Source organism: Crocodylus porosus, unplaced genomic scaffold, assembly GCF_001723895.1.
Source record: "Crocodylus porosus isolate Cpor-Errol unplaced genomic scaffold, CroPor_comp1, whole genome shotgun sequence".
Lineage (NCBI taxonomy): Eukaryota > Metazoa > Chordata > Crocodylia > Crocodylidae > Crocodylus > Crocodylus porosus.
The window spans coordinates 12,343,609-12,366,836 of record NW_017728922.1 but is presented as its reverse complement, the minus strand read 5'-3'; the positions used below and the strand labels follow the sequence as shown (position 1 = coordinate 12,366,836).

The 23,228-nt window shown below is 45.6% G+C and overlaps 2 long non-coding RNA genes across 2 annotated transcripts in view; both read right to left on the bottom strand.

Moving 5' to 3' along the window:
• Nucleotides 1–2,933: 2,933 nt before the first annotated feature.
• Nucleotides 2,934–12,453, bottom strand: LOC109313225. The gene is made up of 6 exons (XR_002101996.1): nucleotides 12,034–12,453; nucleotides 8,790–9,812; nucleotides 6,996–7,038; nucleotides 5,213–5,276; nucleotides 4,338–4,414; nucleotides 2,934–3,910 (listed from the first exon to the last, which is right to left on the bottom strand). It is a non-coding gene; the product is annotated as an uncharacterized LOC109313225 (long non-coding RNA).
• A 4-nt stretch (nucleotides 12,454–12,457) lies between these two features.
• Nucleotides 12,458–23,228, bottom strand: part of LOC109313226 — a 13,673-nt gene continuing 2,902 nt past the window's right edge. Inside the window, exons 2-4 of the long non-coding RNA XR_002101997.1 lie at nucleotides 21,081–21,141; nucleotides 18,712–18,803; nucleotides 12,458–12,919 (exon numbers count right to left, since the gene is read on the bottom strand). This is a non-coding gene — a long non-coding RNA (uncharacterized LOC109313226). The remainder of the gene's footprint in view (nucleotides 12,920–18,711; nucleotides 18,804–21,080; nucleotides 21,142–23,228) is intronic.

Sequence of the window (23,228 nt, the reverse complement as noted above, 5' to 3'; positions counted from 1 at the left end):
CCTTTGGGCAGGGGGCTGGACTCGATGATCTCCCGAGGTCCCTTCCAGCCCTAATGTCTATGAAATCTATGAAAATCAGAAAAAGGAAGCCATCAGTATGCTGGCCTGATTTTAGTCTTGGGTGTGTTTAGCAACCCAGACAAACCTGCTGACAGATTCTAACCACTGGCACAGACAGATACCCAATTCTGAGGAATAGAATTCCTTTTGGGTGACTCACAGGCAATCTCTTTTTCTGATATTTTCAGACAAGTGTTATTGATTATTTTACTGGTAATTTGACCCTTTGCTGTGAATCTTGCTCAGAACAAGTGTTTGCAAGACATCCTAGAGTCTGAATCACAGGTATCTGGAAGGCAAGAAAATCAATAGCTCTGTTAAAACTACTTGCATGTCTTGTTTGATTGTCCTGTTTGCACTAACTGATATCTGAAAATCATGTGGCTCTTTGAGACACAGTCACTATCTTCCCTACCGTTTCTGTAAAAGCTCCTGTGCATTGTCCACAATACCTCTAAAAGCTTAGTACTACCCTACCTGGCCCCAGAGGCCGGACGAGTGGCACAGGGCTAGTCTGCAGGTAGCACATGGGGTTCAGTCTGTAGGATTGATCTTGTGCAGGGCCTGACATGCTGGATCTAGCTGTAGACCAACCTACACTCCAGCTCCGGCTGTAGCCCACACACTATCATGGCCGGATTTGGTGTGCAGGGTCAGGCTGTGGCCAGATCTGACACAGGGGATCTGGCTAGTGTCAGATCTGGCCACAGCCTGGCTGTGCACACCAAATCCGGCCATGAACACTGTTGCGATTTGGCATATGGGTCTACATCACTAGAAAAAGAACCCTGAAATTCTGATGGAGTGTTGTTCGGTTGCTATCAGGGCTGCCTTGTTCTGTGCATCAACATGTAAATCTATCAAATTAAATTAACCAGAAACATTAAACTCAGATAGTTTCATTTGCTGTCCAAAAGTTCTGCCTAATCCCTCTGCATACAGCTGTGCTCCACCCCAGAGCTGGCTTCCCTTTAAAAGAAGAGAAAAACAGTGAAGTCTTTATAAAGACATTCCCATCATTTGTATAATACATTTGAAAAGTGTGGAGGGCTCCAGCTGGATGAAAGGCTTCAATGACGTCAGTGTCAAATTGGTGTTGCTTTCTTCAAACCATATATTACCCTCACCCCACACACCATTTGGACCTGAATCCAGTCCCCTAGCAGTACTTTGACAGCTGCACTGAGGTGACAGTGTATGTTTTCTTCTGAAGGCGGATTCAAAAGCCACATTTCCATTTGTGAAGTCCATGCAGCAAGCCCATCTGTTTTACAAATCGACAGCGACCCAGAGACAGGTAGCATCTGCAATTTCTGAATCTGCAACATTTGTGATAATAGAAAAATCAGAGTGCTCAGATTTTGAGACTGTCCTTCACATCCTATTTCCATGTGTCCAGGAGGTGCCTAGCCTGATACCCTGCTGCTTTTCTTTAGTAAGGTCATTTCACATGGCTCCAGGGGTTATTCCTTCTTGCTTTGGGCACCCTTTATAGGATTAATGTCAAATAAAGGGGCATTAGTGTGAATGAGAATCAGACCTAAATACCCACTCCAAAGTGCATGGGCTGCAATCTTGGGAAGTGCAAATTGGCAAGAGGTGTAAAATCATGTGACACAACTTGCACACCTTGTTTATACCAGCTGCCTTAAAAATGTCCAACTGGTGTAACCCTTTTAGTGACAGGAATAATGGAAATACAGTGGAAAGAGGACACTGCAGGCCACTGGATTTTAACCCCTCATCAGTTAGGTCTAAGTAGAATTAGCTAATGCAATGGTTAGATTACCAGCAGCTGAGATACATGAGTGCCCCTGCCACTGCCCTCATGCAGGTGCCAGGGTGGTAAATGTCAGCAGCCCACATGGCCCTGCAGAGGACATAGATTGGTGACCCAGAGAAGTCAATGAACTAACTCCAACTGGCACTTACTGCAGCAGGTGCCTTGTGAGAGCTGGTCATTTGTCCCCTCAAGACATCAGTTTACCTTATGTCAGTGCACAAAATGTACATAAGTAACATGGGTATAAACATGTCATGTCCACGTGTCTGGCTGCAGCTCCTAGCTGCTGGCAGTACAACTGACTGACTTTTGGTCCAGATGCTGCCAAATCACAATGATATTTATTGTATTTTGGCCTAGTTTAGTTCCCTTTCATTTCCTCAGGGGTGAAAAAAGGCTAGTTCTTGGTGCCAGTGAAACCAATGGCAAGCTCCCATTGATTTCTGTGGGAGCAGGATGATGCCGACAGCTCAGAGGGCACTGCAAGGCCCTTTGTTGTGTGTACCATGCTAGCTCCCACCCAGCCAGGTTAGTGCTGCCCCAGCGCCTCTCTCTTTCCTCTGCTCTTCCACCATGCCAGCATCCCTGCAAACCCACCCTAGAGTAAACCAATAGAACATTCTTGTGACTGCAAGACACAGATGCTACTGACATGAGCTAAGGGTGCGGCAGGGGAATAGAGTCACAACAAGTGTCTGTCACTGCTTGAGGTTTGTTGCAGCTTGATGAGTGGGAGGTAAAGTCAATGTTAGGAAAGTCAGAAAAGCCAGGACTCCAGGGCATCCCCCCCACAGTGCCTTTGGCACTTGCTAACTCTGCTGCTCTCTCAGAAATCTGCTGCTGCATCTCCTGAATAAGAAATGAAGCAGTCCTTCCGTCCAGGAGTGACAGCCAGCCTGCTCCCTGCCTAGGTGACATCAGAGCAAAGTGTCATACTGGCATTGACAAAGAACCCTGTGAAAAGGACTTGGCATGTTTAAGCAGGGAGAAAATTCCCAGGAGATTCAGGGATAGTCAGTGCTGCAAACATGAGCTGGATGGACAGGACCAGCTAATGGCTGCATGAAGCCTCTCAGAAAGGAGCTGGGGTAAGCTGAGTGGGGGGCAACCAGGCCAGCTGCCCCAGGCAACGTCCTTCAGGGAGGAAGGATGCAAAAATAAGAAGCTGGTCTCAGTGCCTCAGCAGCTGGCACTGCCCCATGTGCTGTGGCTGCCCAGAGTGCAGTGTTGCCCTGCTACACCTCTAATAGTTCCTAATGAACTGGTATCTACATCCAAACTGGTGTCTCAGCAGAGGGAGGCAGGACTAAGGGGTGAAGGCCCACACTGTGTCTCTGCCCCTGCAGCTCCAGATTGATGAATCACTCTTGTTTCTACTGACTTTAGTCTGGCTATAGAGGTAACCATTCACAAATGAAAATGGGTCTTAACCTTGATCCCAGCTTGAACATCCCAGATAAAGATCTGTACCTTCTCTCTGTAGTAACCCAAAACCCTAAAGCACCACTCAATAGAAGGAGTTGGAAATCCAGACCAGAATTATCTGATTCAAACCCATCCATCTTTGTCAGTAAAACAGCTCTTTGAACTTTTCTTCCTCCAAGGCTCTTGGACCAGTGTGATCTCCATATTTAATTTTATTGGATTTTCTGGTTTTGCCCTAGTGAGATAACCATGGGTTTTAGGTAAGGTGCCCGAAGCAGGGAGGTGTTTCATAAACACGGTGACATCACACAGGAGAGTAAAAGACCTTCTCATGCTTAGGCACATCCCTCCCCTGCCCACGGGGGCCTCACTCAGGGCAGATGGGTTATAGGTGACTTATTAGAAGTGGTACATGAAATGTGGTCTCCGTAGAAGTGAGCTCTCAGGCCTCCTATCTTCTATGTATTAAAACCTGCAAGGCGATGAATGGATGAGATTAATGTAGAGAACTGGAAAAATCCCGTGTAATGGTTTGGAACATGTCACTCTTGGTGTTCTCCTTCTGGTGGTCAGGCTGTGACTGCTCAGCTTTCTTGAGAGTAGTGCTCGCTTTGTCAATCACATTGAAATCACAAGGCCACCCTAATGGAAAGGACAACATATGGCATTCATATAATTTATCCTCTTGAGTTCAAAGTAACTCCCTACCTTCTACATGGGGGCTCCCAAAACCAAGGCCCTCAAAATCAGGGACCACCTTGGAAAAGGTTGACATAGGAGTTGAACTTGACTCTTGTACCATGATCCAAAGCAGTGTGATGGGTAGCGTACTAGACATAAAGCTACTATTCAGGCTGCCATCAGCAGCACGTGGCAGCTCTCAATAGCAGGAGCAGCCAAACCATTCCCACCTACTCCAAGCTGCAGTGGACAGTTCCTAATAATCACCTGCAGTAGCCTCCCTCATCCCTCCCTTCACCTGGCATAGCAGCCTGGCTATCTCCCCACTATATCCCCATCCCTCTCCCTCCTGGAAGTGAAGGCTCGTGCCCCTAGGTCCTCATCATACCTGGTAAATGGCAGTGCTGACCTTGCTCCACTGCGTGTTTAGCACAGAAGGGAGAATGATCCCTGCACTGAGCATATCTAGAGAAGACAAATGCCATCATCAGCCTGTAACCTGTACTTTCAGAAGCAGCTCTCATTCATGCCAGTAACTCATTCATGACCCATGTGTGAGAGGCCTTTGCCTGCTACTGTCTCTCTAAGGAGAGGTCAAGGAGAAGGAATGATGAAACTCAACCAAAATCCTGTATCCAACTATCCCAGCATTCTGGGGTAGCCAAAAGCTGTTCTAGCCTGAGCACAGCAGTTTGGGTCCAGCTGCTTATATTAGCCCACATTGATTGAGTCCATTTGCAGCTGGCAGTGGCTGGCCCCTTTTCATCTGCCTCAGTAGAGAATGGGCTGTGGAACTACCTTTCCAGGAAAGGGACATGACACACTGTCAAGGGAGCAAGAATGGTCATTGCCATCCAAAGGAAAGAAGGGCGACTTGGTGGCTGAGGACTGGAGGCCTGCATTTAATTTCTTCTTTGCCACAGACATCCAGTGTGATGTTGGACCCACCATTTAATCAACCTCATTCCTCATTTGGATAATGGAGCAGGGACCTGCTGACATCCCTGGAGAATCATAAGGCTACAACCATGAGCAAGAGGCAAGAAAATTGTCCATGCTTGTCAGAGGCATTTCAGTCCACAGGGCATTTTGTCTTGCTTCTTTCATGACTTTAGAAAACATTCACTTCAAATGCCTCTACTGCTTTAGGTCCCTGTTGCCCTTTCAGCAGGTGTCATCGGGGTCATGCTGGGCTCCCCACATCCACCAGCCACCAGTCTACTCGGAATGCTATGAGCTCCCACTATATCTCTCTGCTCTTACCATTCATGGTTGGCAGGAACCTATCCTGGAGAAGGTCCTTGATCCATCTATGGAAGGTCTGGGCCTGGAACAGAAGGAGGGAATTCAGCAAGTGCCTCTGTCACCACAGATCAGCCTGAGCTGACATCTAGACACCCGCAAAACTTGTGGGGGTAGAGAGCTGTGTGGTGCTTAGATCCCATCTTTGAAAGCTGCAGTGATAGTCTCATGTCATAGTATACAGCAGAGCCAGGATGTTAGCCCCTCCCAGACCCTGGATTATGCACATCTACATGTGCATTAACGCGCCATGGTTAGTGCGCATTTAGTTTAGTGCCTGTAATTGCAGGCACTAAACTAAATGTGCAGTAAACAGCACTATTGTGCAGTAATGCCAGTGCACACCTTTAAGTGGCACTAATGCGCAGTAGACTAATTCTACTGTGCATTAGCTCAATAGCACAGCTTTTGCCATGATGTGCTAATGAACAGTAGAATTAGTCTACTGTACATTTAATGTATTGTGTAGATGCCCACAGTGGGGATAAAAGGAGCTGTCTGTTACAAGAGGCAACACCATTTGGTGGTGAGAGCACTGAGACAGGGCTCATATGGTCTGACTGCATCTGTGCCACTGGTGCACTTGACCCCTTGGAGTAGTCACTGCCCCATCTGTTCCCATATCCTTCCCTGCCCTTTTTTTGTTTATGGATTCTGTAAGTTCTGCAGGACAGTGTCTGCCATTGCCTATGTGGCTTTGTAGTGCCAGGCACAGAGGGTCCCAGGCTCAGCACCTCTGCCATACAACCAAATAAAGACATTTCATAAGAGGAATTTAAAAATACTTCCATGAGAAGAAAGAGTGCAAAAGCAAAGAACAACCCTGACCTGAACCCCAGAATGGAAGAGACAGGAACACAGGGCTGGAAGGGACAAAGTGAGCATCAGATTCAGTCCCTTGAGATCACAGGCTCCATGCAATTGATATTTAGCTCAAAACAGCCCTCAAGAGCAACCACTCCCACCCCTCACACATGCCCCCTTCATGGTCACAAAGTGTTCCCAACACCCTACACCACCTTGGGATCTTTAGGATAAACAGAGAAAATCCAAAAAAACAAAAAGTGTGCCACAGAAAGACAACAAAAGAGTCACAGGGCACAACCAACATCTTGAGCCCCTGCAATGGCAAGAAATTAGATAGGTAAAATATGCTTCTATGATCCTAGGAACTGGCCCCACCCTGTGAATGAAGGCAAAACACCCCCAGTAGATCCTGCCAATCTGACCTGAGGGAAAATGCCTTCCTGACCACCTGGTATTAGGAGGGACATAGTAGGAGCAACACATGGCATGAGCAAGACACACCAGCCCAAGACCAGAGAGGTTTTTAAATACTACTGGAAGTGCTATTGCTTCCAAGCCATTCTCAGTCTCCCACCTGTAGCAGTGATGGGCAACCAGAGCTTCAGAGGAAGGAGAAACAAAACCAAAATACAACAAACCCCAGCAGCCAAATAATTCTTCCTAGCTCTTGCAGGTGACCAGCAGGACTCCTGAGGCACTAGATATATACAGCATAATACAGAGGAACAGGTATTCTAACTATGTTAAAATCTCAGGAGGAAGAAGGATGAGAAAGGGATGGGAACTTAATCCAGGAAGGACTGTCACAAACTCCCTGACAGCCTTCTTTTCTTAGGCCAGCAAACTGTACAATTCAAAACTAACACATCACAAGAGCCAGGAGACCCAAATGTTTCCTTGTAGGATTTTTGAGGCAGGTCTGAAATCTGGAACTTACATTGATGGAGCCAATAGGTGACTTATTCTGGACTATGTTGAAGCTACAGGAAAAATAAAAAGACCCAGCATGTCATATAATCAGGTGTAAGCTGTCAGGGAGCAGCTGCTTCAGATTCTTACTACTGGGGAAATCAGCTGGGGAAAGGAACAGCTGCTTTCATGCATCACTTCCCCATCACCCTCACCCACCCAGCCATAGCTCAGGCCTAAATATTTCCATCTTTTGGTGCAAGGGTATAACATCTTTAAGATTTTAAATGATACGAGAAAAAAAAGTCCTCCAAGCATGGTATTAGAAAGCCATCTCAGGAGCCAGATACAGCCTGTGACAGGAAGAAGAGAATGAAGGCACCATGGCACATTCTAGGACTGGACCTCACAGTATTTGCATTGGTCACAACCATTAATGGGGATATATGTGAGTGAAGAAATGTTATAGGTAGGACAGGCCATGTTCAGGGAATTGGGTGTTGCATGTCTGTGTGTATTTGGCATTCTGCATGTGTATGGTATTTGTCTAGGGTGAGTAGGCATGGTGAAAGCAGTTACATGGGATGAGCATCTGTGTGTGAATTAGGCACAGCCTATGTGCATGTTAAGTGCATTTGAATCTAGGATGTAGGCATGTGTTTGGGTACATGACACTGGATGTCTTGAGACTTGAAGGGAAATTAAGATTAAGATTTATTTTAAAATGTATCAGTGGTATCTGGACATGTCAGCTGACAAAAAGAAGCTGAAGTTTACATCAGTTCTAATTATCAAGTGAATCGTTAGGGTTGCATCCTGAACAGAAATAACTGGGTCTTTTGATTTACAGGGCTGTAGCCATACTGAATTATACTAGCAAAAGGGGCACTAAGAAAATGCCTTGAAATCACATAGCAAAATTGATCAGGAGGGAGCCAGAAGAACTGATGTGTACCTTTCATGTATCCTGCTTTTGAAAACACTCAAGGTAGTTGTGGCTCCTGTAGCTCAGGTACTGATTGCTATACTGGGACTTGTACAGGAAACATTGCATAACTGTGCCTGCAGTGATCAGGGGTTAAAGGAAAGTGCATTCCCTCCCTTACATCTGCAGTGAGCTGCCCAACACTGGTTTGGTAGCTGAGAGCTGAAAGGATAAAAATACACTGTTGGCCTTTCCTAGCAATGATTTCCTATCCTCCTTCCAGCATGCTGGCTCAGCTGGGCTAGCCTGCATCTGAGGGACTGCAGCAAGGATCCAGCCTGTCCCTACCCATTTGTTTTAGATGGGGAATAATGGGTACATGTGCAGCACTCACAGCCATTGTAGTAGGTGCAGCAGTGTAAGGGTTACCATGATGCCCCCGCTCCTCCCTGCAAGGGCATATTCTGTATTATAACCTGGCTCCAATGTAGTAGTGAATTAAACTCCCCCCAGGGCATGATAAAATTATTAGTCATCAAGGAGTTTTAAGATTTCATATTCATAACCATGTAGGTTATGGGCCAACTCAGAGCTGGGCGCAAGGTTAACACTGGCAGCTCCAGTGACTTCCACAGAGCTACACCCATTTGCACCACTTGAGAGTGCGGCTCTGTGATCCTTTTCAGAGATTGCTAAGTACCTTTTGTTGGTAGGATGTGACCTCCTTTGTGTGCAAATCCTCTGAGTTGAGATTTTCAAGGGGGTATATTGGGCATCCAAACTGCCTACATTCCTTTGAAAATCCAGGCCTTGCTACTGACCATTACATTCCCAGGTTCTGCTGTGGCACTAGCATGAACTCACTGAAGCTGGGGCAGAACCTGGTTTGATAAATACCTGTCCTGGGATAAAGAAATCAGCAGCTTGCCATCAACAAGAGAAAACTGGATCCCGGAGACAACAGCCTGAAATCACAATTAAAAGGGTCAGTGACAAAGGTTAACATTGCAATGGTTCAGCTCAAACTGGAGCAGAGCTCTTTCCTCCTTGAAGCCTGTCGTGGCAGGGGAGAAAGCAGGGATACTAGAAAGCACATAATTTTGTTCCTGGTGGCTGTGTTTTTGGTGTTATGGGCACACTGGTCTTCAATAAAGTGTTTATTGATAGGCAGGTGGGCTGTGGGTACAACAGAGATGGCTTCAGTACATTAATTTTCCACTCATCTCTGTTGCTACAGAGATCCTCACAGTCATGGAGTGAAATGGAATATGGCCACTGATTGTCCTGCCCTTGCTGGCCTCAGTAGGGATATCTTGCCCTAAGGTACTTTTTTCTCCTGAGATGGGTTATGTAGGCAGCTGTTCCCAGTGCCCCAGTCTACTGCTGCCACATCACAGTACAGGTGAGCTGAGAACAATCATGTCCCCAGAGGCATGTTGCAGATTTGAGTCTTTCTGGAACTTGCAAAGCAGAGAATATGGAGGCTATAGGCTGAGGATTAATTTCCAGAGCACTGAGGGAAATCACAAAACGGTCCCAAGGGCTGCTGCACCAGCTGCACAATGTGCTAGGATATATTTAGTTGAAAGCCAAGAGAGATACAGAAAATGACAACCTTTGGGTAGGAAATCACTCAGCATTTACAGCCAGTAAGTAAATACTCTGGATAGTGGAAAATTCCCCACTTTCCACCCTCAAAAGAAGCTTGACAGAACTCCAGTATTGTTGATGGGTGGCCTGTAGATGTCTTATGTCAATACTTACAACTTCCACATGTAGAACAAGTTGTCTGGGTGCTAAGATCTTAATGGACAGAGTTTGCTGCACCTTGGGGCTCTGCTTCTCAAAAGAAACCAGTGGGGAGTTCACACCCTTAATTTTTACCACAAGTGGCTTAGAAGTTCGGAAGAGCTCAGAAAGCTGGAAGGAGAGGCACAAATACAGTTGGGTAGTCAAGATATATTAACACGTATCATAGATTTCATACTGCAGTAACCGAGATAGGTATTGCTGTTGGCCATCCCTACGGACCATCTCAAAACCATATCAGAGCCTGTTCTTCCACCAATGGCTTTAATTTTGGAATGCTCTCTGCCTTCTCACAACCGGATTTTCAAGAGAATTCAGCACATGGAGTACTGCGGTTCTCTGAAAATCTAGTCCTAGTAACAACTGATAACCCAGATCTTGTTACTCAAGCTATAGCAGCTTTTGGAAGTTATTGTTTTTCCATATAAAGAGCAGAGAGTGAAGGGAAGGCTATTAGGTGGCAGTTGTGTGTAATTGTTCAGTCCCACTTGGATGTTGCATGTGTTCTCAATGACAGTCTCTCTCAGTCATTTGTTGCTACATTGGCTGACAAATGAAGAAGTTTTACAGTGAGCATTGTTGTGTTGTGTAGGCATTGTGTTGAATCTGGACTTTCAAAGAATATTTCTTTAAGTTAGAAATGCCACATATCTTCCCTGTCTTAATGACAAAACATTGTCTAAATTCTGCCTTTATCTCCATGGGGTTTCAGCATGTGTGACCAAGTGAAGAGCAAAAGCTGTTAGAGGCCTAAAAAAGGTTGATCTTGGTGCAGTTCTTAAGGCCTGTTTCTTCCTAAAGTTCTGAACTTCACAGTTAGTTTATTATTGTTATTTGTTAGGGATGTTTGAAATACAGGAAATATTCCACAAAACTATAAATCAGGATTTTGAATCAATGTTTTCAACCACTTCTCCAGCTGCTTGGATAATACAGATGGATATTTTGCAAAAAAAATTCTTGTTTTTTTCATCCAGAAAAAAATTGACCAAGTTGTTTGCTTTGGACATTTTAATTGTAGCTGAAGAAAGGCCAGGCCACATTAATCTTTGCTGAAGAAGACCTTAGATGTGACTGAGAGCCCCATTTTGGACTCAAAAAACCTAGAAGTTTTGAAGAATATTTAGGTTTTTGGATACTTCTTCCAGCAGAACTCAAATTGCAAGGACCAGATTGTCATACAAAAGCAACTATAAAACTCCAAGGTCATTTATGCATCTCTTTTATTAATGCATTTAAAAAGACTGTGGGCACATCTATATGAGACTGTGCATTAGACTAATCTAATACCCAGTAAAGTATCACCATCTACACGTGTGTGGGACTTATTGCACATTAAATTAGTCTAATGTTCTGTTTGCCAATACCAACACATACAGGTAATAAATAAATGGTGCATTAGTTAATGCACCATAGTGCATGTGTAGACACTGGCCATGTCTGCAGGAGTGGTGGACTGTGCAGTTGTTACTGCACAGTCATTTAGTACTTGCATAAGCAAGGACTAAATGTGCAGTAACCGGTGTTACTGAACAGTACCATCACTGCATGTTTTTTTCCCCCGATGCTACTATGCAGTAGCAGCAAACTCATTACTACTGCGCAGTATCATTTTTACACAGTTAGTGCTCAACAATGCTACTGCATGGTAGCAATGAGCTCATTGCTACTGTGCCATAGCAACTCATGTAGACATGCCCACTAACAATTTACTCCGGGTCAGCTCAGGCAGCAGGGGACCCACTCCTGGCTGGCTAAGCCCCGATGCAGGAGCAGCTGTCCCGATCCTGATCCCTATGTGGTCAGGAGAGCTGTGCCAGCTACTGGGGCAAGACAGATGCCCCTGCAGCCAATACAGTTCTCCCCACCTGGTGGAGATTGGCACCAGCCCCTGGGCCCCCTGCCAATGCTGCAGCTGGCACCCAGGGAAGCCTAAAGCTCCCCCTGGCTGCTGCAGGGGGGCAAAGCAGGGCAGGAACAGCCCGGGATTGAGCTGCTCCTGTCAGGCACAATTTACTTCTGACAGGGGTGCGCATGTAGATATGCATTCAGGAGCACATTAATGAGCCTGAATTTTCTGACCAGAAAATTCTGGCACATTAACTGCATGTGTAGATGTGCCCTGTGGATACAATCACAACAGTTGTGTCCCAGTGCTAGAAGTATGTGCCTTCCTGAATGCCTCACCTTGAAAGTTTTGTACCCAGCCAGGAAGAAACTGTAGCAGTGAAATGACTCGTTAGGGTCTGTTCATAGGGAGCATAGGTCTAAACATACAAGGTTCAATGCTTAACCATTTCCATGGAGAAGTTTAAGAGTGAAATTCACTAACCTCAGGAATCAGACCTGCCAGGTTCAAAGTCATTAGCTGGTTCTAATGAAGGAAAGACAGTGTCAGTCAGCTGGAGGCATCTGTTTCTACTCTAGAATGTTTACAAACATTGTGTCCATGAAAATAACTGTCCCTTCTCAGCCACATTCTTTAATTATCAGAAGGGAGGAAAGGATGTACTGGGTCACTATGTACTCATCTGCAGCAAGTACAAGTTCTACGTGACACAGGCCCTTGGCCATCCCATCAAGGAACTCTGAAGGATTTGCAGCCTCTCCTCATTGGGCAGGATGGCCCATACTGCACCTCTGCCTCTTGCTAGCAGGCCCCTAAAAGATATGTTGTGGGATCACAGCTATGTGTTTGAGAAGCAAACAGGGTTCAGGTTACAACTAGGCAGGAAAAATTTAGTTCCAACTCAAACATGTTCTCCATATGTTCTTTCAACTTATGGGCAGTCCCCAAGGAGATGGCAACTTCTCATTATACAGCCCCTTGATGGCAATAGAACCACAGGAAAAAAATGATTTGCAGTCAAATGCTACCCCATAGCACACCATGGCCTTTAAGCACAGCATTATGCTGTTCCTTAGGCATGGACTGTATATGCATTAAGACCAGGCAAGCCCACAGGTGTCTGTGCCTGCCCTCTATAGAAGCACAGTCATTTTTTAAATTTTTTTTTATAGACATACATGTGATGTTACCACCATCTTACCCCTCCTTGGTTTGTGACGTTGACACTGGCAGCACCAGTCAGAACAGCTATACCATTGCTGATGAAGTCCTTGCTTAGGGCTAGCTGGAAGTTGGTACTGGGCAGTGGAGTGACACTGAAGGGCAGAGAGCTGGAGGGAGCTCCAGGCAGGAATGCTTGAAATGAAGCCTGTTGGATTGAAGGAAAAGCAAAGAAGCTCCATGAAACCCTCTGAGGAGTGACTTAACCTGGAAATTTACTGGTTTTAATATCAATTAGTAGGCAGCACTGTTGCCTTCTCATGATCCATAACTCACACCCACAGGAAGCTAGAGCCAATTAGCAATGCTTCTCAGCCAAGCTCATTAGGTGGAGTCCCCAGCTGAGGGAGGGGTCTACAAGGGGGCATCTTTCAGAAACCTCACACAGGATGTAAAAAACAGGTTGAACACTGTTGGGAGCATTAGCTCCTGGTACCCTCATGGTACTCATGTTTAGGGACCATGGTCCCCTTCAGCCCATGACCTCTTCTCAGTGGACAATCCCTCTCTAATGAATGCCTATGTTCTTCCCCTTTTCTAGACACATCATTCTACCTCCAGGTGCCACACTTTTTCTGCATGCACAAGACTCACACACACTGACAATACCACACTCTCCCTCAGCCGTGTATGTTTCTTTTCACATCCTTGATATAAGACTTACCCCTTTGCTCACAAGTGTTACCTGGAGGTAAAGAGGCTGCTTTTGACATTTTAAAGCACCCAAGTTGTGCAAAACTCCTGGCCATTTCACCCAAAAGGCTCATGGCAAATCAAGATTCCCAAGGTCCAAAGCCACAATTATCTTTGCAGCCAGTGGGGAAAGCAAATGAGGAACTAAGCCTCGCAATTCTGGGCTCAGAGAAGGTAGAAGAATCAATATTTTATCTATGGTGGTAATTGGTAAGTACCTTACTGTCATTATGGCACCACTTATCCTTTACTATGTAGGGATATGCCTGGTAATATCAGCTGTTGCCACAGTTCCTAACCTGCCATGGTCATTTATCAAAGGAAAGAATCCAGTCTGTCATCTTCATACTGACAGACTATCTTGCTCTATGTGTGAGATAGATCAGATGGTTTGGGGAGTGTAGACAGAAATGGCTGAAATGGCAAAGGTTCTGTATTTATAAGAAAAGCAGCCAATTCAAACACAGCACAGTTTGGCATAGATTTGAAACTGACTACTCAGGATCAGACACCACAGCTGCGCAGATGGGCCATGGTGCAGAATACCAATTTGCCTTCACACTCTTTTCTGCTGTGTACAGATACTTACCTTGCACTCATCACTGTGCTGCCTGAGGCCTTTGATGGTATGGGCAGCTCCTTATTACACAAGTGATGGATTTATATAACACAAGTTACTTATAATAGAGTATCACATTACAGTCCAGAGGTAGTTAATCTGTGGCACAGGTACTACAAGTGGCATGGGCATCCTCTGTGTGTGGTGCACAGATGATCAGGGACGGGACAGGCTGCACAGCAGCATCTAGGGCAGGGGAAAGGGATCAAATTAAGGAGGGTACAGGGCTAATTTGTGGCACACCTGCCAAAAAGGTTAGCTCCCATCATTATAGTGACAGCAGATTCCCCCTGAGATGATTTTAGCATCAACAGCCTTCCTGCCTGGAAGGCTGTTTATGGACACAGACTTAAAATGCAAACCTACTTGACTAAAATGGGGGTGATAGAGTGGATAAGGCAAGAAGGAGAAGTTCCAAAGGCATGTGTTTGAGCCTGACTTGGACTTGTGCCAAAGGATGCCTCCAGTCATAGATTGTAAGGCTGGAAGGGACCTCGGAAGATCATCAAGTCCAGCCCCCTGCACCAAGCAGGAAAGATAACTGAGGGTCAGGTGACCCCAGCAAGGTGACTGTCTAGTTTCCTCTTGAAGATTTGCAGGGTAAGTGATTGCACCACCTCTGGATGGAGCTTATTCCACAGTCTGGATACTCTGACCGTGAAGAGGTTTTTCCAAATGTTGAGCCTGAGTTGATCTTCCAGGAATTTGCAACCATTAGTGGTGATGCATAGGAGGTGCATGGGGGTGCACTTGCGCCCCTTGACAGTGCTGGTACACACCCTGAGCGGCTGCGCTCCCCACTTAGGCGATGGGTGAGGGGGGCAGGTGGGAGCACTGGTGCCCCCCTGTGAGCACCGGCCAGGGAGTGCGAGCACCTGATGTAAGCTGTGGCCACTTCCGGAAGTGCCAAGGCCATTTTTGGGAGCAGCATGGCTGCTTGCTGGTCGGTAAGTGTTGCTGCAGGGGGATCCTCCCAGTCGGCAAGATTGGCAGCAGGGGGCAGGGGGACACCCCCCTCCAGTCACTGACTGGTCGCGGGGAGGGGGCACATACCCCCCTTGGCTAAGGTGACATCAGTTGCCCAAGGTGGCCATTACTCCTGGTTTTCTCCTCAGGTGCCCTGGTGAACAGTTACTCACAGAGCCCTTGATGTACTCCCCTAGAGTAGTGGTAAGCTGCTATCAGGTCCTCTCTCAGCCTTCTTTTCCTCAGGCTAAAGAGTCCCAGATCCCTCAGCCTTTCTTTTTATGGCTTGCCTTTTAAGAGTCTGATCATAAGGGTGGCTCTTCTTTGGACTCTCTCAAACTTGTCCACGTCCTTGTTAAAGCGTGGTGCCCAGAACTGGGCGCAGTCCTCCAGCTGTGGTCTCACCAGTGCTGAGTAGAGTGGAAGAATCACCTCCTTGGTTTCTGGAGATGCATCGATTGAAGCATGCCGGAGTTATTTGCCCTACTAGCTGCAGCTTTGCACTGCTGGCTCATATTCATACTGTGGTCAATTGTTACCCCCAGGTCCTTTTCATTTGTGGTGCTAGTCAGTTTGGTGCCAACAAGCCGATAGATGTGTCAGAGGTTGCTTGTCCCAAGGTGGAGTACTTTACATTTCTCAGTGTTGAGCTTCATCAGGTTCCAATCCACCCAACTTGCTAGCCTGTCTAGGTCTGCTTGTAACTGTAGACTATTTTCAAGCATGACCATGCTTCCCCATAACTTGGTGTTGTATGTAAACTTGGCCAGTGAGCTCTTCACCCCCATATGCAAATCATTAATAAAGATAATGAAGTACTGGACCAAGCACTGACCCCTGCAGGACACCACTGCCCACTTCTCACCAGCATGTCACAGATCCGTTCACTACGACTCTCTGGGTTCTGTCCTGCAGCCAGTTTCTCACTCAACTGACTATCTAGGAATTAAGTCCACAATCCTCCAATTTTCTTGTGAGGACATCGTGGGATACTAGATCAAAGGCCTTTTGTAAGTCTAGGTATACAATGTCCACATGTTCTCTTGTGTCCAGGCAGCAAGTTACCTGGTCATAGAAGGAGATGAGGTTGGTAAGGCAAGACTTGCCTGCGATGAAGCCATGCTAGCTGTCATTCAGAATCTTACCTTCTGCAAGCTCATTGCAGATAGACTCCTTGATGAACTTTTCTAGGATTTTACCTAGGATGGAAGATAGGCTGACTGCCCTATAACTATCCAGGTCTTCCCTCCTGCCCCTCTTGTGGATGGGGACAACATTGGCCTCTTCCAGTCCTCAGGGACTTCTCCAGAGCCCCACAAGTTGCAGAAGAGTTTCACCAGGGGTTCCACAATGACTTCAGCCTTGTTACCTCTCAGCTCCATGTTCTTGGGGAACCCTGGCACAAGACGCAGCCTGTCTGACTTGGAAAGAATTTTCCCCTTCTCTACCTGAACAAGAACTGATTACAAAAGACAATGAAGATGCAGTGGGAGACGCACCTAAAGCCCTCCAGATAAGGGTGAGGAGAGTGAAACAACTGCCCTAGGTCTCATTTGCATCCGAAATGGAACCAGATGACCATTCATTTACATGGGAGAGGCAGAACAGAAAGCCCAAAGCAAAGACCACAGTGAATTCTGGGATCAGAGAAGCAGGGGAGTGCTGCATGATGGGGAATCTGTGCTCCAAATGCTAATCAACCCACATTTACACACACCCAGCTCAGCATGTATCAGACCAATTCTAATCTGGATTTACAAAGGACTTTTTCTATTTCCCCCTCACACACACCCCCCTCATCTAACCAGAACTAAGCAGAAGTAAAGTTTAATAGGCATCTTGGGCCATACATTCCCCGGTCTGACTATGGGAGGACTATTTAAACTTGATTGACTAAAACTCAGTTGCTGGGTTAGGGAATGATGAGGCAAAAGAAGCCGAGTCAGAAGTGGTATGGGCAATATTTGAACAATGGCCAAGGATTCACCACAGCATCCAGCCCGTTGTAGCCCTGACCACAAATGCTGTAATACTTTTCCTGGAATGACTGGTGGAAGTCCTCCCCACAAAGTTTATGAACACTCCAATAATTCCCTTAAGCCTGTTAAAAAACTACAGTAAGGTCTGGAAAAGTCATACTAAACTGAGGCCTATTCACAACAGGTAAAAATACAAAAACTTGACACTGCAAGCTATCCGTTGTTTCTGAAGAAACAATGAGGTATCCCATCCAGTATATCTGCTATCCATAAGAATTTCAAGCTGGCTCCTAAGTGTCCAGTTACTCCTTAACCTTATGTTTTCCTGGTTATTGATCAGTTTCTTGAGATGTTCCAAATCAGATAACCCCTTGTCAATAGAAAAGACAATTATTTACACAATTCAACGAATGCTTTGAAGAAGCTGAACTGAGGGAATAAAAATCTTTAAAAGCAGCAACTTGTGTGCTTCAAGAGAAATCTCTCTGACACCATCCACTGTTGTTTCCGAGGAGCTGGAAAAAACAGATTGTTTCCCTTCAAGGATTGTGCTAAGAACTTTACCTATCAGCACTGGAACCCGAGTGTCTTGGAGTGGTGAGTTCCCAGCTCTCGCTCTCTCTTTCTCTTCCCTCTAGGCATAGATTTCTGAACCTGGATTGTATTAGTTAAGCTTGAGATAAGTTTCCCCAAATACTTACTGAAACCAGGGTAGTACTGTAATTGTTTTCCTTTGCATATCTATTATTACTAGCACCATTATACATTTCATATATTTAGCAATAAATAACTTTTATAGTCAAACTGGTAATAACTGGGTGTATGTTTCCTCCTCTACTTCTCCTTCCCCACTCGCTCTGCAGCAACGCCTCTTTTACTTAAGCTAAAGATCCCTGTGAAGCCCAGAAATACGTGGGGTCTGCTCATCAAGAGGCTACCCTACTAGGACAGTTAAGGCAAAAGATTGAGACATCCTGAGTTTGAAACACATAAGATGATCAGCTTGTACAGGCTGATTGACCCAGTTTGGCTCAGATATGACCTAATGAACTGAATGCTGGCCCACGAGGGTGTCAGCTGGACACCCAGCTGGATTCAGAGGTATTCTGTTTACCTGTGTTCTTGTGTCTGAATGCAGTTTATTGTTACCTTAATGAACTGATTCCTGGCATATGAGGGTGTCAGCCTGTCCATGCTGATCAACCCAGCCAGCTCAGGCATGTCACTTTAATTTGTGTGTGTAAGACTGATTTGGTGACTAGAGGAACCCACCCCATTGAAACCAAGTCCTGCAAGATAGCTCCATTGGGGGCAAGGACTTGCAGAAGGGACAGATACAGCTCTGTACAGAAACACCAGTACACAAGCAGAACACCAATTCTAGGTAATTTGTCCAGTCAGGAACCAGGGAGCCACAAAATAAACAAAATAAAACTGGTGCTAATTTAGTTCCAGGAACAAAGGGACTTGGGACATGCTTTCCAACAAGCATCGCAGAGCATGGGCTGCACTCAAAGCCTCCTGCTGGACAGACTCAGGCCTGCCACAAGGTGCATTTTTCAAGACTGCAGCAGGGGAGGATGTTTGTCATAGGACTAATCACCAGGGTAGAGAAGAATTAGCAGTTGTACAAAACATCCTGCCCTCTGAGGTTCAATAACAGCAGCCAAGAACATCACTTACTTGATAAGGTATTTCAAAGTACCTATCGGTCACATGTGGGGAGCCCAGTAGATTGTACTGGATACTTCCAAATGTTCCAACTGGGACAGCAGCTTCAAAGGAAAAAGAAAGATCATCTACTTAAACACAAGCATTGTACCTGGGGAAATGCAGTGTCCTGAAATCTGACCTGTAACAGGCTATATCTTTATGGCCTTCTCTGAGTTCTCTCAATCAAACAACAAGGATTCTTATCACTAAAGATCCATTTCTTCCTGCTTGGGAGTAGATCTGTCCTGTATTCATGTCTGTGATCTCAGCTTTAACCCTGACTGCTTCGTCTTCAGAGCAGGTGTGAGCCCTTAAAATCATATTCAAGTGATTCATAGGCTCTGCATGGAGCCAGTGCCCAAGGGTGGTATTCACCCAATATGAACCTTTTTATGCTGCAAGAATCAGCCCATGTAGCCAGTTACAAAGCCTAGGGAGGTAAAATCAGAGATCCTCGAGGAGGGGGGCAATAGCTTTAACTCACAAACCATCGTGCTCAGAAATGATGTATTGAGGATGTCAGCAACCAGTCGAATGCACCGGTTAATCTGTAAGAGAGAACACATACCCACGACACAGAGGAGGCCAAGAGGCAGCAAGGGGGAAGGGAACAAGGGGGAATTTACTGATCTGGTACTTTCTTGAACAAAAGATCCCAGATGAGATAATGGACTGACGTGAGTAGAGGGCTCTTCCTGGGGTAGGAAAATACTTTTATTCAATATTTCCAGCACAACAGTGGAGGAGTTGGATTTAGGGCAAAACCCTATTTCAGGCACACTTCCTAATGACACTTGCCCATCCAGCTGCTATCTTTGGCACTTATATACAGTGTGTGATTCCACTCCATGTGTAGCAAGGATGAGTAGGAGCTCATCCTCAGTCAGCTGTGCTCTGGCCAGGCAAATAAGCAACTCTGTACCTGTGTACCTAAACATAAGGCCTATAACAACTCAGGAGGACAGTCTTTGATCATTGGAGAAGTTTCTGCCCCAGTGGGAGCAAGGCTACAGGGTAGACCCTGGAGTCCCCTCCCTTCCTGAGGGCCATTTACTTCACTGAGGTAAACATGCCCTCAAGCTTACTCATATTCTCCTGTCCTCACATTTCTCACTGTTTTGACTTCCCAGGGGACCCCCTTCAAGACGATGGCTAAGGAGGAAGAGTTAACTGATGCCTGAGCTGTGACCTGTTGGTTAGAGCAGTGGTTTTCAACCTTTTTTCATTTGTGGACCCCTAACATTTTCAGAGAGAAGTGTGGACCCCTTTAGAAATTTTGAATGGAGATGTGGACAGCTTTGATTTGTAAATGTAGTTATTCACATACTTTTGATTGATTATAGTAATCTTTTCCGGACTCCTTAGACATAGTTTAACCACTGGGTTCGAGCACTGGAGCACTGTGCTGAGAAGTTAGAGATAATCTAGATTTGTAGATTCAAATCTGCTCTGGGTGAGGGGGCCTTGACCCTCCATCTCCTGCTTCCTAAGTAATTGCCCTTGCTCCTGGGCTCAGATGTGGGGGTGACCTCCTTTTCCTGTATTTAATACCTACAAGTAATAGGCTCTTGCCAAACACATTTTCACATCTTGTGTTGCTCAGGGCAGATACACACAGCACTTCTGTATCTGTCTAGCCAAAAGGCAACCTACTGCCCACACTCAGCAGCCATGTGGATGTCTATGCATCTAAACTGCATATGAAGTAAGAGTACAAGCTATGTGTAAGTGCCATAAATGGCAGATACACCCCTACAATTTAGACACTTAAAATGAAATAGGATTCTGCCCTCAATGTTTTTCTCAGAGACTATTGTTATTTGCATTTCAGTAGCACCTGGAGTCTTATAGCCAGGACGGCCCAATTTGTGCAAACACTAATAACAGAGTCTTTGCCCCAAAAAGCTCATGTTCTAAGCAGAAGGACAGAATGGAAAGAGTGATGAAATGACTCACAGGCACAGCTAGGAATAGAGCCCAACTCCGCTCAGTGCCATAGGCTGCACTGCCTCTCTAAATTGCTCTGTTCTCTGTTTGCCTCCATGTCTCTGTCAAGCCAAATCCTGTTTAATACATGCAAGGTTCTCCTGGCAGCACTGTAGCATGGAGGGTTTATCCCCCTCTGAACACTCACCAGAGCATAACAACCCGACTCGCCCTCGCCCCCCACCCTCATCCCCCAGCCTGTATTCACACTGGAGTCACTGATCTGAAAGATTTCAGCTCTCACTTCCACCACATCTGGAGTAACCCAGCCCCCAAACCCCATAACTAATTCCATTCAATACCTTGATTAAAGCAAGCAGCTAACTGGATGCATGTACTGTTGGCTGACTTACCACATCGATCATGATTGTCCAGAGGGCAGCCTGAATGCCCTGCTCAGCAGGATCAGTTGTGCTGAGAAAAACAGGACATGGAAGCCTACGTTAGGTAGGAGGGGAAATACAGATACCACACTTAGACTTGGCCAGGGGTTTTCCTTGTGAGGTATCATAGAACAAGTTAGCTGGTTAGACCTGTCCAGTGAACAGCCAGTCTCCTGCCCCTGCTCTATTCCACCATTTCCTACTGTTTGGGGAGGATCAATGCTACTGTCAGCCTGTGGCAGGTTTGAAGCTCTAGGACAGACATTATTTACTGGTGAACCAGAGGCAGAAACCAATAGGATGCCCCTATTTGCATTTTCATTGCACAGCCTTCAGAAGTGAACATTTTGGGCAGTTCGACTATAATTCAACTAAGTTTTGAATAGGCGGGAGGCTTGATTTTTTGGGGGGGGAGGGGGGGATGACACCTGATACTGTGCTAGACATGACCACCTAGTTAGAGAGGGTACAGCAAGCATTATCATAAAAGAGGGTATAGAGAAGATGGTACAGAGCTGGCATTTTTTTCAAGGCTGTAGATCTGTTAGAGGCAATGCAGAGGAACAGGGGTGGGGGTTATAGACACAAGAGGCCATCCAGGTTAGTGTCCAATTTGAAAAATAACGATAAATAAATCCCTTGGGGCTGATCTGAAATGAAAAATGTTTCAGCTTTCTTGCCAAAATGAACCAAGCATTTTGTATCACATGAAATTAAACATGTTTTTTCTTTTTTTAAAGCAGTATATTTGGCTAAACTTGATCTTGAAATATCAGCTCAAAACAAAAAGTATTACAATGTAGATACAAAACATTTAGATTTTTTCTGATTTGCTAAATTCATCCTGAACTGATGAATACTTTTGGTTGCCTCAGAACTGCATTTTCAGGGAATAAAGTATAATTAAAAAAAATGCTGCCCACACCTTATTAACACCCTCATACAGCTCCAGCAGATTGGCGAGACAGGTTTTCCCTTTTCAAAAACCATGCTGACTCATTCACAGCATATAATATTTTTCTATGTTGCTTCTAATTTTATTCTTTATTACAGAGTCTGCCAATTGGCCAGGGATAAATATGAGACTCATTGGGTGCATCTGTGCATTCATTAATGAGCCATAATTACTGCACATGAAGTTTAGTACTTGGATAACCAAGTACTAAATCAATGAACAATAACTTGTGTTACTGTGCAGTAGTGCTGGTGCACAGGTTTTTTCAGATACTAACTGGACAGTAGCCTAATACTACCGCACAGTAGTGTATTAGCAGAGATTCTGACTCGCATGCAATTGCACAGTGTTACTAGTGATCTGTAGATCCCAGGATCACCCCTGGAGACCTCTCTGAAGATGGGTGTTATATTAGCAAACTGCCAGCTCTCTGGTGCAGAGGCTGTTTGTAACAATAGGTTACATGGGGTTCTGCAATTTCTGTTTACAGTTTGTTTGCAATTTACAGTACTGCAATTTCATATTTGAGTTTCTTCAGAACTCTCAGAGGAAGACCATTTAATCCTAGCGATATATTAGTGTTTAATTTATCAATTTGTTCTAAAACTTCCACTACTGTCACTTCAAATGGATTTAACTCTTCATATTTATCTTCTAAGAAGAACTGATACAGCATGGGAATCTCCACAATATCCTCTGTAATAAAGACTGATGCAAGAAATTGATTTAGCTTCTCAGCTAGGATTCTAGTCATCTAATGGTGCCACTAAACATCTGGCTGGTTTCCTGTAGGGCTGTGCAAAGTTTCAGCTGCTGATTTGGTAGCCAAATCTCTGAAACCAACTTGAATCAGGGGAGCAATTAAAAAGGTCCAAATCAATTTGAAGTGCTACGAATCATTTTTTTTTAGTTTTGTTTTTTAAAGGTCTGTGAGCTAGGGCGGGTAGGCCAGCTGTGGTAGGGCTGGGACAGCAGGTGGGGGTTGGGGGGCTTGTGGCAGAGCACCTCCCCATGTGGCATGGGGAATTGCCCCCCTGCCAGGCAGCAGCTGGTGACTGGGGGCCTCGGCGAGGGTCGCGGCAAGGAAGGGAGCACGCGGCGAGGAAGGGGAAGGGCCGGACGCTCGGCCGGCCGGCGGGCGGGCGAGAGCGCGGCGGGCAGGC